Source organism: Sphaerodactylus townsendi, linkage group LG01 (assembly GCF_021028975.2).
Source record: "Sphaerodactylus townsendi isolate TG3544 linkage group LG01, MPM_Stown_v2.3, whole genome shotgun sequence".
Taxonomy (NCBI): Eukaryota; Metazoa; Chordata; class Lepidosauria; order Squamata; family Sphaerodactylidae; genus Sphaerodactylus; species Sphaerodactylus townsendi.
The window spans coordinates 63298270-63313792 of record NC_059425.1 but is presented as its reverse complement, the minus strand read 5'-3'; the positions used below and the strand labels follow the sequence as shown (position 1 = coordinate 63313792).

Here is a 15523-nt window from a genome sequence, read left to right as displayed (position 1 = left end):
TTTAAAAATCATGTTAGCAAATCTTCTTAATAGCAATATCGTATGTATCAGAATAATAGAATTGAGGAACTTGAGATGGTTACATTCAAGTGATATATTATAATTCCAGATATATCAATATAGTTCACATAAGCTTCTTTTACACAGTTCTTTAGTTGGAGGAGTTGAGAACATTGACACACTTCCCTAGTTTTTCCTTTAAACTGGCCTGGGATCACCCCTTTCATCAGAGCTATTTCCCATTAAACTCTTTGGGATCTCTCTATCAACATTAGAGGTAACTGGTTACGGATCTTTCCTGATCCAAAACCCAAATGTGTTCCTTTTAACTCCAGAATAGAATCTTCCACTAGACAGCTTGCAGCTCTTTCTGTTAGCTTCTCACTCTGTCAACTGTCAGTTCTCAACTGTCAGAACTCTCCAGTTACCATTCTCAGAATTCAGATTGAACTCCCTGCGAATTATGGGGGTTCTATCACCAGGACAGTTCCATAGAATGCAGCTGTCCATCGCATGGGTAGACTTGCACAGATTTAAGAACTGAACCTGGCACTAGAATTTATATTGGCAGATTCTTGGTTTCTCCTAATCCCCAGAATCTGTCTGGAGATCTTTGCCTGTCAGGTGGAAGACCTATTAACAGTCCCATTGATCAGCTGTTCAGTGGGTTTATTAATGTAATATTTATTTATTTACTACATTTTCATTCCACTTTTCTTCTATGGAACTCAAGGGAGCAAGCACAGGATTTTCAAGAGGTCTTCCATGAAGGCATTGACCACAATTATATCTGCTTTGCTTTAGCATAGTTCAGTGCCTTCCAGTCATACTCTGGGACCAATGCCACATGTCACAGAAATGGCTCAATTATTTCTGCATAGATTTTAATAAACATGTCAGAGTGGTCATGTGATTTGGTGTTCAGTATGCTGCCTGACCCCTAATAAAAGTTGGCTGACAATGTTAAGACAGAAAATGTGCCTATAACATTTAAAATCTGGGCTTCCGGTTGATGAATGGCGGCTGACGGACGTCTCTTGGAGAAGCTCCAGAGAATCGAGACCCTACAGTAATACCCTCAAGGCTGGGGGAATTTTCTCCTCGGGGAAAGCAGAGGAGAAACAAGCTAACAAGAACAGAAGGCGTTAGCGATTATTTGAATCACAACCTTACGTTCTGTACACCACAGAAGGGCCGACCTATATGGAACAAGCCAGCGCCACCTCAACCGTAAGGAGAAGTACGTGATAAAATCTTAGAAGTATAAACAAGGTCCAAGAGCCTTAAGAAAAGAAGAAAAAGACCAACTGTTAAAGACAAACAGAAAGTGAAGATTCAAACCTTTTCATCTGGGTGATTAATGGGGGCAGCGGCGGGAGCAAAGTGACTGGCAAAGGAAAGGCTGCGCTTGATCGCTTCTCCTCGGTTTTTTTTCTCTCTCTCCTCTCTGCCGTGCCTTGGAAAGAGACAAGCTAATGGAGTTTGCCCAAGTCTGAAGTGGAAGGGTGAGTGTTCCAGTCGTGAAATCGGAGACAGGGAAGGAGGGGGTGAGAGGAAAGGGGGTGATATTCAAGGTATACTCCTTTAAATGCGTCCCTACCCCCTCCCTGCAAAGAAAGACACTGGAAGTAAATTTTTCTGGAGGAGCTGATTTCACAACGCAACAGGGAACTGAACCAGGTGACCCCAGAAGGTATACACACATTGCAGAAACGGGAAAAGAAACCAACGGAGAGACAGCTGAAGATAGGAATGAACAGATAAGTGACTTGCCATCTAAAAACAAAAGAACAAAATAGACTGCCTTAATTTTGCTTAAATTCTTCTGGAATGATGAACTCAGCCTAGTTGAATTTGAGGAGACCCTCGGTCATCTTACCAGCAATGGAGGGAGAAGGGGAGGAATTTATTTTTTTCCCACTTCCTTTCCTCATTAACAACATACATCTTGGTGTGATAATTACTAATTACCAAGAAAAATATAACATAGGGGATAATCTGAACTGAATTTGAACTGAATTCTAACAACTGATCAAACACCTGAAATATGGCGACTAGGACTAAAGGACAGAAAAATATTCCCAACCAAGGGGGGGCTACCCCAGAAAAGACACCAGACAATGAATCCAAACTGGAACAACTAATAGGAGTAGTTATTACCTCACAAAATGAACTAAAAAATCAGTTTGGTAGAATGGAACAGGAAATATTGGGTATTAAAAAAGAAATGCAGTAATTCAAAAAAATTGATGACACACTGCACGAAATCAAGAAGACTCTTAATGAAAATGCAACCAGAATAGACGATGTAGAGGAAAAATTTGACACCCTTAAAGATCAACATGAGAGACAAGTGGACATGATGGCGATGCTTGAACTCAAGCAAAAAGAAACATTTTTGAGGATCCGGGGACTGCCTGAAAAAGACAACGAAGACTTATTAGCCAGGATCCTCCCCTTGTTATGCCAAACATGGCACATACAAGAAGAAGAAGCACTCAAAGAAATAGACCGTCTATATCGTGAGAACTCAAAGGTTGCCAAAGATAAAAAACTGCCCAGAGACATTATAATAAATTGCACCAGAAAATGTCTACGTGATGTCATCCTGCAGCAGCATTCATCAAGACCTTTAGTGTTAGAAGGAAATCAGTTGATTATCTTAAAAGAAATACCGATCTCAATTAGGAGAAAGAGGACAGACTATAACCAATTGGTAGATGTTCTAAGGCAAAATGAGATCACCTTTCGCTGGTTGATGCCTGAGGGTCTCTCCTTCCAATTTAATTCTAGGCGTATCAATATCACTAACGTGGTGAAAGCTCAAGATTTCCTGAGCAGAAATAAGAAAAATCTTAGGACAACTGAAGCCTAGGTGGTAAGGATGGATTGTAAACTTTATTCTTGGAATGTGAACGGCCTAAATAATCCTGTCAAAAGAAAAAATGTCTTTTGTCAACTGTCAAAAGAAAGGGCAGATATAATTGGGCTTTATGAAATGCACATTATTAGAAATGGCGAAAAACGTTTAGAAAATAAAAAACTGGGGATATTCTTCCATGCGGGTCTTCAAAAGAAAAAGAAAAGGGGGGTGGCTCTCTACGTTAAAGACAACTTAAAACCCCAATTGATATACAAAGATGATGAAGGGAGGTACATAATAGTAGAGGTCACTTGGAATAACGAAAAAATGTTGATAATGGGTTTATATGCCCCTAATGATAACAAAGCAAAATTTTATCAACAATTACACAACCATATGAATAGTTTCCATACACAGAATTGGATTTTGATGGGGGACCTAAACGGGGTTGTTGACCCAGGGAAAGATAAAAAGAATAACAAAAAATTAACAAGAGAGTTGACAAAAGACAACAAATTACCTAAAACGTTCTTTGACTTAACAAATGACTTAAACCTTATTGATGTATGGCGGGAACACTCGGGGGATTCCTTAGAGTTCACCTTTTATTCTGCTAGACATCATGTACACTCAAGAATAGACATGATCTGGGCACCAAAATCCTTGAGTGTACTAACTCGAAAAATAGAGATCAGATGTAGAGCATTCTCTGACCATAATCCAATTGGTTGGGAACTAGGCCCAAAAAGGAGAAACAGGACCTTTAACATACAAGACTGGGTGTTAAGAAATAAGGACTGTATAAAAGAACTCAAAAGAGAGATGAAACAATAAGAACTCAGTGAAAAATGAAGGAATTCTCTGGGACGCTCATAAAGCGGTTTTGCGTGGTTGCATTCAGGGTATGGCCATTAAAAAAACAAAACAAAGAGTCATTGAAAATAAAAAAATTGAACAAGAACTATATCTGCTGGAGAAAGAACTAGCTAGGAAAGGTAGTAATAAACAAATCCAAAAGAAAATAAAATACTACCAGGATCAATTGATATTAATAACAACAGATGAAGTGACCAAAAATGCATTAAAATATAAAGCAAAATACCACCTTTATGGTAATAAACCAGAGAAATGGCTCTCGAAAAAAAATCAAAAAGGAAGCAGAAAGCAGATTAATCCACCAAATTCTAAGCAATAATAAAATCATAACAGAAAACAAGCAGATCCAAAAGATAATTAAAGAATACTACGAATCTCTTTATAAAGAAGAAAGAATATCTAGGGAAGATATACAAAAATATTTCGATAAGTACCCAATGCCCAAATTGAAAGAAGAAGCTATAGAGAAGCTAAACAATTTAATCACCACCGAAGAAGTAAAAAGAGCAATAAAGAAGTTGAAAAATAAAACTCCAGGCCCAGATGGAATCACAGCAATCTATTATAAAACCTTTATAGATGAACTTGTAGAGCCACTAACTAGTGTAGTAAATGAAACATTCATAGGGAAAAGGATACCACCTACATGGAGCCAGGCTGAAATTTCATTGATACCTAAAACCAAGGAACACACTCCAGAATCTAAAGACTATCGGCCAATATCCCTGTTGAATATTGATTACAAAATATATACCGTAATTCTAGCAGATAGGCTCAAAAACATATTAAATAAATATATTAGCAAGGATCAGAGGCGTAGCTACCATGGGGACATCCGGGGACAAGTGCCCCGGGCGCCACCTTGTGGTGGGCGCAAAAATTGCAGGTTCGTTAGTGGCTTTTTCTATTTTTCAGGGTTTTTCCCATTTCTGGCCTGCAGGGGGCGCTGTTTTTAGGCTAGCAGCACCAAACTTTCAGACTATTGCCAGGTGACTCTCCTGATGATACCAGCCAAGTTTGGTGCAGTTTGGTTCAGGGGGTCCAACGCTATGGACCCACAAAATGGGTGACCCCATACTCCATTATTTCCAATGGGAGCTAATAGTAAACGGCGCTACCATTTTGAGGGTCCATAACTTTGGATCCCCTGAATCAAACTTCACTAAACCTAGGTGGTATCATAAGGATAGTCTCCTGCTGATAGCACCCAGGTTTGGTGCAGTTTGGTTCAGGGGGTCCAAAGTTATGGACCCCCAAAAGGGGTGCTCCATCCGCCATTGTTTCCAATGGGAGCTAATGGTAGATGGGGCTACCCTTTTGAGGGTCCATAACTTTGGGCTTCCTGAACCAAACTTCACTAAACCTGGGTGGTTTAATCAGGAGAGTCTTCTGAAGATAGCCTAAAAGTTTGGCACTGTTAGCATAAACATTGCTCCCCTGACAGGCACCCTCACATTTTCCCCAGGTTCTCTCTTTAAATCCACCTCCTTTGGAGTGGATTTAAAGGGAGAATCTGGGCTCCCTAGATTAAAAAAAAACATTAAAAGTATTGTTGAAGGCTTTCAAAAACCAGATTCAACTGGTAGTTGTGAGTTTTACAGGCTGTGTAGCCGTGGTCTGATAGATCTTGTTCCTAACATTTCGCCTGCATCTGTGGCTGGCATCTTCAGAAGTGTATCACAGAGAGAAGTCTGTTATAAGAGAAGGCTGGACACAGTGTATAATAGACTTCTCTGTGATACACCTCTGAAAATACCAGCCACAGATGCAGGTGAAACATTAGGAACAAGATACACCAGACCACGGCCACACAGCCCAGAAAACCCTAATAACCAACATTGAAAATGATGCTGTTTGGGGTGGGGAATCTACCCTGAAACAGCATCACTTTCAATGTTGTTTAAACTAGGGAGCCCAGAGTATCCCCTTAAGGTGGATTTAAAAGGAGAATCTGGGCTCTGTAGTTTAAACAACATTAAAAGTGATGCTGTTTCAGGGTGGATTCCCCCTCCTTAAAAAAAATAGCATCACTTTCAATGTTGTTTAAACTAGGGAGCCCTGGGTGTGTTCAGATTTGTGTGTTGGGCCATGTTCTATAATGCAATGGTGACTTTGAGATGACCTGGTGCAAAAAATGTTGTTTGGTCGTGGTGGGGGAGGGAGGCTGCCCAAATGGGGGGGGGCGCAAAACTCAGATTTTGCCCCGGGCTCCATTTACCCTAGCTACACCCCTGGCAAGGATCAAACAGGTTTCCTACCAGGAAGACACCTAAGCCAAAACATAAGAACTGTTTTAGACATAATCGAATACGGCAACATGAATCCACAAACACCCTTAGCAATTATTTGCTTAGACGCCGAAAAAGCGTTTGATCGGGTGAATTGGGACTTCCTATTAACAACATTAAATCAGGTAGGAATAACAGGTAACTTTTATGAAGGCATTAGAAATATATACACAAAACAAACAGCTAAATTAAAAATAAATAATGAAAAAACTGAACAATTTGAAATAAGTAGGGGGACAAGACAAGGTTGTCCCCTTTCACCTTTACTATTTATTTTAACAATAGAGCCGCTCTTGAAACAAATAAACATGGACTCTAGAATTCAAGGGATCAGACACAGAGGTATTCAATACAAAACAAAAGCATACGCAGATGACGTGGCCTGCTTTTTGGGAAATCCACTGGAAACCATACAACCCTTAATGGAGGTGATTTCACAATATGGAAAAATCTCAGGGTTCAAACTAAACAACACTAAAACAAAAATGCTAACCCAGAACTTAAGTAAACAAGACATAAAGGGGTTAGAAGAAGTTACCCACTTTAGAGTGGAAAAAAAGATAAGATACCTGGGAATATTTATAGAGAACAACAACAAAAACATCATCAAAAATAATTACGATCCAGTTTGGATAGAAAACAAACAAAAACTAACCAGATGGCAGCATATGAACTTCTCCCTAATGGGCAAAATATCCCTAATAAAAATGGTCATTTTGCCCAAAATGATGTTTCTGTTCCAAAACCTTCCCTTGATCACTACTCAGAAAACTTTCAGGCAATGGGAGACAGATATCAGAAAATTTATATGGAGTGGAAAAAAACCCAGACTGAAATATAAGACACTAATAGATGCCAAGGAGAGAGGGGGATACACACTCCCAGATCTGCAATTGTATCACGATGCCGCAGCCTTGGCATGGATAAGAACTTGGATTAATTTGTCTGATCAAACCATCCTTAACATCGAAAGTCTAAATATGCATAAAGGTTGGCACAGTTACCTTTGGCCCATGCACCAAAATAAAAGGCCTGGAAACCAATCATTTAATCAACATCTCATCAGGAAACCTTTATTGAACATATGGGTCAAATACAGAAACATATTCTACAATAAAATTCCACCATGGCTTTCGAGAATGGAGAGTCTTCAAATCCTGGATAGAAACAATAAAACAAATTGGCTTACTTATAAAGATACTATCGAACTAAACAATAACACGGTAGAATTAAAAACGAGAGATCAGGTACTAATAGGAAATACACAATGCCACTGGTTCACAAATACACAGTTAAATAGTTGCTGGAAATATGATAAAGAAAATTGGGGCATTAACAGAGATCCGACAATGTTAGATAAAATATTCATGGGAAGAGATCAAAAGATAATAAGTAACATATATAGACTACTCTTGGAACAGGAAACTGAGACTGATATTATTAAACCTTGCATGGTCAATTGGGCTCAAAACCATAGTAAAGTGATAATGTTCAGTGATTGGGAGAAATTTTGGAGAAGCATATATCAATGCTCACTGAACACAGATGTTAGAGAACACCAACTAAGAATGTTTCACAGAAACTACCTAACCCCATTAACACTCTCCAAAATAAGTAATAAATATCCACCTAGGTGTTGGAAGTGCCATAGAGAGGTCGGTACGTTTATCCACCAATGGTGGACATGTAGTAAAATAAAACAATATTGGGCCATGATTCACTGACAAATTGAAAAAATTATAGGGAAAAACTTTAAAAAGGAGATGTTGACTTACCTTCTGGGTCCAGCATTGTCGAATGAACCTGTTGTGAAAAAACATGCTTATTTAATAACTCATTTACTTGTAGCAGCGAGAGTGGTCCTAGCAAAGACCTGGAAGACGGACCGCATACCAACTCTTGAGGATTGGAAGACAAAAATCAATACTTTTATATCATGGACAAGAACTTATACCAAATGCGGATTATTCCGGCTGAAACCTATGTTGCTAATTGGCAACTCTGGACAAATTTCATAACCGAAGAACTAAAGGTCGACATTTACCCAGTTGATTTCTGAAAGATTAACTATGATGTAATGATGTATAAACTAGGAGAACTATAATAAAGAAAATAGATCATAGTTTATTAAGTAAGTTAGACACGGAAATATCTTAAGCTATAGTTGGTACTAATCTTCTGTAAACCATTTGAAGTGATGAAATATAACAGCTGCCCTATTATAGGACAGCATTAGCTCTTGGAAGAAGTCTATAACCAGTTAGATAAGAGGAAAAATACGAAGGGTGTTCATAGAGGACATCACAAAATACTACTCTCTATGTATTCTTTTCCCCTCCTTTCTCTCCTCCCCTTCTTCTCTTTCTTTTCTTTTTCTTTCTACCCCACTCTTTCTTTAAACTTACCTTCCTAAAAAACTCTCTTTCCTCTTCTATTCTTTGAAATAGACTCAAGATGATGACGTACTTGACCTAGAAGAAAAAATGTAAAATGAAGAGTTATGACGATATTTAAGCATTATACCTGCTATATGTAAATTTTCTTTTTAAAAACTTTTTGTAAACCTCTGTAACTCTATATAACTAATAAAATCATTTATATAAAAAAACATTTAAAATCTGAGAAGCACTGACTTAGTCTCTAAGTTATATATTGAGATAGAACACTAATGGACATTTAAGTAGAGATGGCTTAATTAGTTTTTTATCATTAATCACCCAAAATTTCAGTAATGAGGTTATTACTGTTAATGTTTGAAATCACTTTACTGGAACTACATTTGGATCTTAAGTTCTCTGTTTAGTAGATTGCATTAGAAAGATAAATGAAATAGTTAATGGGAACACAAAACCATGCCATTCTTTACTTTCATAAAAGATTTTTCTTTGTACCAATGACTGTGATTTCTTAGGCCAGCCAGCTGAAAATCAGGCAACTGGCAAATCAGTAGAATGGCAGTGCAGACAGAGAACCTGGAGGCCAGTGGCCACTCTCACAGTGCCATCCACGAGGCAGGTGTCTGACCACAGCATTACACCCGCACCACTCCCAAAGGGGCTTCCCAGGGGCATAGGGAGACTGCAAAAGTGCAAAAGTCTCACCACTGCTGAGCAGCCTCTATGGGGCATTTCAGACATAAGCCACTGTTTTTGGTAGCTTGAGTCTCAACTGAACACCATTGGCGTATGGCAGTGAATGGCCTGGAGGGAGCCGACTTAAGTTGGCCTTTCTCCAAGCCACACCCCTGGACCACCCCCACTGTGCCTACATAGGCACAAGGGTGTGGGAACTCTGGCACCTCAGTTGTGCTGGGTATGTATATAAAATATATATATTAGCAAAGTAGAACAGAACAGATTATCGGTTGCTTTTTATACATGAGTTTACTAACTATAAAGAGATACATGGAGATAAAATAAGAAATTCTTTCTTTCCTGTTACACGTCTACATTACAGTAAGCTTGGTTATATCTTGGTACTTATCTGCTGTCTCATGCTCATAGTGGTGGTGGTGTCATGCCGGCTCAAACAAAGAAACAGTGTTAACTTTATAAGATCAGATGCACGTGCTCACTAACATGTAAGCAATGGCTATCTCACTGACCAATAGCTAATCAATAGATCAGGTTATAAACAGTGACTTCAGCAACTTGTTTACATATAAACAGTTAACCCTGTTATAAATGAGTTGTGACAGACACTTGCAAATTCCCAACAAGCTGGCACCTCATTCCAGTGCTGGGGGAGGGTGGCGGCTGCATGCCAGCAAAATTGCCATTCTGCCAGGGTAAGTGCCCTAAAGGGGAAAGCCCACTGGTACCGATACTTCCACAGCAGATCCCCCCCCCTTGGGATGGGGCTCTCACTGTCAGGTTGGAGTGCAGCAGAAAGGGGGGGGGGAGTATCTGGTTGCAGCAAAAGATTCGGCCTCTGGAATCCCTTAATTCATCTGGCCAAGAACAGCCTGTTGTGTGAGGGTCCCACCTTGAACTGCCTGTAATGCTTTCCTTCACCTAGTGATCTGCAGTGTGCAGGAAGCTAGAAACTTAATGTTTGCCAGTTTCTTTCTTTTTCATTTCAACAAACAGTATCAAATGCCTTTGTGAGATTAAGAAAGCATATGTAAAGACTAATGTGCAGTTCTGTCTTGAATCTGACCTGCTGAAAAGTGGCAGCTCATCTTCCTTCCTGAAAATTACATTGACTATCAGGGGAAAAAAAGCTCCTTAGCAAAGTGGTAATGCATAATTCTTGCATGAATAATTCCTGCTGCAACTAATATGGAGAGTCCTCTGTCATTGTTGCAGATATTGCTATTTCTTTTATTTTTCACATATGGACAAGAGGTACATTCTTATGCCCATTGGGTATCTTTTCTTTATGCTACGTTTACTATGAAATTTCCACAGTAAGGTAGTTGCCACTAGCCTTAGGGATCCCAGTTTAAATGTTATCATCAGCATCTGATGCCTTTCCAATCAGTAGTATTTTAGGTCTTGTAGTGTTTTAGAAGCTTCCTGCAATAGAAGCTCAGCAGTATTTTAGAAGCTACCTGAGACAGAAGCTGATTTACATCGTACTGAGATAACACATATATACCTTCATTATCTCAGGGCTGAGTCTCAATTGGGAAAATTATCCACCAGTCTTTATTGGTCAGTGACCAATGCAGTCCTTTCCTCAGGGCTCTGCACAGTGGGGTCTCCTTGCTTTTCTCTGTTTCCAAGCAAGATGGCACCCCAATGCCTGCTACATGGCTTGCCTGTTCCCACTTCTGAGTCACTCCAGGAGACACAAGATTGCTGGCTTTGTTAAAGCCCTTTACATTGCTCTTGTGTTGATATTGCTGTTGCTTTTATATCAGTCTTGCTATATCAATATTGCTGTGTTTTTGAAACAAAAGAAGCAGATCCAGCTGTCACCTGAGGGAGGAAGCAGACTTGTCTTGGTGGGGCACTGATGGTCTGCTTGTGCTCACCATGGGATCCTTCTCTCTGCTCTCTCCCAGCTCTTCCCTTGCTGCTGCTGTTTGCTACCACCGCCTCCCCCTCCTTTCTTTCTCCCTGTCCCTCTGAAAGTTCTCTCTCTGCCCTCCCTCCAGAGAAGGGAGCAAGGAGTTGGTGGGGGTAGAGACTGGAAGGAGCAGAAACCCCAAAGCAAGAAAAAACATTGGGATTTCCCCACTCTCACTAACTGTGAGGTTTTCAGGATCTTTAGCGACAGAAGTGTAAGCATATCTGTATGGAAATTTCTACTGCAAAGGAAATGTTCCCTTGCTGAGCAGGAGAGCAGCAGTGTATAACTGGCCACTTATATGCTGCTGCTCTCATGTATCAATGCTATTCATGTGTCTCAATGGATATTTATCATTATTTATTTCAATAAGTTGTCGAAGGCTTTCACAGCTGGATTCAACTGATTCTGGTGGGTTTTCTGGGCTGTGTGGTCGTGGTCTGGTGGATCTTGTTCCTAATGTTTCACCTGCATCTGTGGCTGACATCTTCAGAGGTGTATCATTTCTTTCTTTGTTTTGGATGACTTGTATATTGAATGTATAGTGTGTCTACAATTATTCCTGCATGTAGTGTGTTTATGTGTGAGTGCTAACAACAAAGTTATGAGAAATGTATTGTCAAAGGCTTTCATGGCCGGATTCAATTGGTTCTGGTGGGTTTTCTGGGCTGTGTGGCCATGGTCTGGTGGATATTGTTCCTAAAGTTTCGCCTGCATCTGTAGCTGGCCTTTTCAGAGATGTATCACAGAGAAAAGTCTGTTTCACACTGTGTCTAAAGCTGCTCCACAGAAAATATGCTGGTGGAGGGGAGAGGGCCGTTCGCACGGTAGCGTGCGAGCGGCCCCCGCAGAGGCCAGCACAGAAGATCTGCCTCTTCTGCGTCCCCCCCCCACTCACCTCGTCCTCCAGCGTCGGTCTGAAGGGGTGCAGGGACCCGCCCATGCTGCCTTTCGACCTCCAGGGGTCTGTCTTTCGACCTCCAGGGGTGCAGGGACCCGCCCATGCTGCCTTTCGACCTGCCTTTCGACCTCCAGTTCGCACCGCGCCGATGGGAAGGCAGCGCTTTCCAAAAACAAAGCAGCGCCTTCACGCCTCTTGGGGCCGCACAGGACGGCGCTGCTGTGTTGCAGCAGCACTGCCTGTGTGAATGGCAGCCCAGGGACCGGTGTTTTTCCATCCCTGGGCCGCTGTTTTTGGCCTCATGCGGAAAGGGCCTAAGTGAGAAGGGAAAGTTTACTGTGGTATATTGTCCATGTTAATGATTGGTTCCCCACCCTGGTTCCCCACCAGACCATGGCCACACAGCCCAGAAAACCCACCAGAACCAGTTATGAGAAATGCTACGCAGATGTAATAAACCACCTCAAAGCAGTTGGAGGTAGAGATTATTTACAAGATCCTAACTCATTTCCCCTGTATCCTTTGCATTTGTGAGAAATTGTAAGGCTTCATTCAGAAATTCTGTTAACAAATACCATATAGCCTAGTTGTTGTTTCTGCTGAGTACTTCCTAATTATAAAAACAAACATACCCTCTATATATTTTGTGAATAAGGCTTACCATTTGATTGCATTTTGTTCATAAAACTGTCACGCTCATGAAGTAGTTGATATGTTTCCCTTTCAGCCTGCTTGATGAGAAGTGTAGTCATTCAACTGGGAATATGAAATGCCACATCTGCATTAGTATTCAGCAAGTGTTGAAGTGGTGTTTTACAGTCTTAAGGAGAAGGTAAAAATGTAGATAATATAACTCTGTATTTATCCAGTAATGGTATTTTAAAAATGATTTTGGTAATAAAAGATGAGTTTACTATACAGTTCAATGGTATTGTTCTGTCTTGTGGATTATTATGATATGTTTTAAATACTTGTTACATTTTGATATGTGAAGACCTTCTTATCCTGCAGTATATTAGATATGCTCAGGCTGTCCTTGCTTCACTTCCCATATCAAAGTATGGATGGTTCTTGTTCTTGAATAAGCAGCCAGTGGAAATAAGGACTAATTTATCTCTATAGGTTTTTAAGACAGCTTGTAAAGCTATTTGGTTTAGAAAAGCTTTTTGTTGATTTTTATAATGGAGACCTGTTGAGTAGTTTATTGGTGTATATACAAGATTTAAAATTGTGTGTACTACTGTTGTGCTGTAAACCATCTTTAACTCATGTTTGTGAGGAAAAGCAGTTTAGAAGCTTTTCCATGAATTCATTATAATTGATCAAAGGACTGTCAAATCAACATGGCAGTATAGTGGAAAAGGCAATTCAAGCCCAGTTATGAAGCAGCGGTAGCCCAAAACCATGTGCCACAATACCCTGTGAGAGGAATAATGTGAAGAAAGTGCATTACCTGGGATGACAGTTAGAGGTCAAGACTTCTGCTTTCTCTTATTGTCTTTCCGAACATGACAGAATATTGTCCTCCACACGAAGTAGTTACCTTCATTTGAGCCTTCATATGCATCTCAATCGTATAAGTGATTCCAAAAAACTGTATCTTAGAACATCATGACTAATTTTAGTAGATTTGACCAGTGAGGTATCCAAAACACATTATGACCTGTAATCTGGATATAGTCATTCAAAAGATCTGAATGTATGTGTAGCCCTATCAAAGGGGAGAAGTCGTGTGTTATTTTCAATAGCTATGTTTTTTAGATAAGCACCATTTCTGAAGGAGTGATTAAATCAATAGTTCTCCTTTCATTAGCTTAGAAATTCAACATGGAAGAACCAGTATAAGTCCAGCTATCCTGACTGTATATCCCATTGATCCTGGCCACTATATCTGCCAACTTAGCTAAATTTAGATTTTCTTTTTCTGATAATTTAGTCAGCATAAAGATAATTAATTTTTACAGTAATTATGCCTTTAAGACAAGTCTCTCTCCCCCCCCTCCCACATTTTGAAGCAATGCTAAATCCCAAGTACTTTGCTTGGTGGAATGGCTAACCATGAGGATGAACAATGGGGGAAAGAACATAATAAAAGCCATGCTGGATTAGACCAAGGCCATCAGGTCCAGCAATCTGTTCACACAGTAGCCAATCAGGTGCTTCCAGGAAGCCCACAAACAAGATGACTGCAGTAGTATTATCCTGCCTATGTTCCACATCACCTAAGATAATAGGCATGCTTCTCTGATACTAGAGAGAATAGATATGCATCCAGTTTGACTAGTAGCCATGGATAGCTCTGTTCTCTGTGAACATGTCACTTCCCTCTCAAGAAAGGATTAAAATTGCTTTGCGTATGTGAGACATGACTAGGCAAAGAGAAGCAGAGTGTCGGTGAAGATCAGCTAATCTTCTACTTATTGAACAAACTCTGTGGTCATCCAGTGCTTGGGGGAACAATGGTGAATTTCTATGGAGGTCATTGTTGGGTGCATAATCCAAAGAAAGTGCAGAGAGAATGGTTACATCTTGGCAGTATTATACATCCATTTTTAATACAAGAAACATTGCAAGGAGGGAAGATCCAAACAGCAATGTTGGTAAAGTGCAAGATGCACTCAATGGGACACATAAGAAGAAACAACAGGCAAATATAATAAGTTCCCAGCAAGAATATATCTTCACAGGTATTATAAATAGTTCACACCACTGTAGAAACTTCTAGGAAGAAATCCTAAGCAGATCTACTCAAAGTAAGTCCCATTTTATTCAGTAGTGCCTACTTCCTGGCATCTTAATCAGAACAAGCTATGAAGCAACCTAAGCTGCTTTTGATTTGTTTTTAAATATTCATAATACAAAGCTCTGCCACTGTGTGATTCCTTGACTATACCCTGCAGGTGCAAAGCTTCTCTTTAAAGTAATGAACAGAACAACATGTTCACGTTCTAAAAATAAAATGCCTCCTAATTATTTAGCAGATGCTTGATTTTTTAATAAGTCCAAATAGAAAACAAATAAAGTACAATTCCTTTTTCACTCATTCCTCATAGAACAATTTTACTGCATTTCAGACGTATTGCATGCTGTTCCTAATAGCATTTTAATGGCCTTTACTTCCAAGAGATTTGTTTCTGAACAGTGGGAAAATGTAAAGAATTGAACTCTCCCAATTCATTTATTAGGTCAGATACAATAACACTGTGTTGGAGACTCAGTATGAAAGAAGCCACAGGCTATTCCTAAGCAGCGCTGAAAGCAGCAGGGGAGCAACTCCATTCCCACAGCTATATCAGTCTGCTCATCAATTAACTCATTATTGAAGGCAAATCATCGACCCATGGAGCAGAGAAACTGAAATTGAGGAGTTAAAGGTGAAGAAAAAGTTTCCAAAATGATCATCTGTAAGAATAAAATGTCATGTGGTGTTTTTCTTTACGCAGACATTACACAATAAATCATTTCAAAAAAATTTTAAGGATATAAAGTTTAGGCAGATGTCTGTCATGCTAAGATAACCTGGAGAGTCATTAACATTAGCACGCTGCATACCCAAGTAATTGTAATAGGATTATGCATACA

At 39.8% G+C, this 15523-nt stretch overlaps 2 long non-coding RNA genes across 2 annotated transcripts in view; both read right to left on the bottom strand.

The window, feature by feature from the left end:
- Nucleotides 1-1591, bottom strand: part of LOC125440092 — a 36614-nt gene extending 35023 nt beyond the window's left edge. The window contains exon 1 of the long non-coding RNA XR_007245634.1: nt 1342-1591. This is a non-coding gene — a long non-coding RNA (uncharacterized LOC125440092). The remainder of the gene's footprint in view (nt 1-1341) is intronic.
- A 5487-nt stretch (nt 1592-7078) lies between these two features.
- On the bottom strand, nt 7079-8552 carry LOC125439269. The gene is made up of 3 exons (XR_007245513.1): nt 8433-8552; nt 7803-7830; nt 7079-7184 (listed from the first exon to the last, which is right to left on the bottom strand). It is a non-coding gene; the product is annotated as an uncharacterized LOC125439269 (long non-coding RNA).
- Between the last annotated feature and the right edge of the window lie 6971 nt (nt 8553-15523).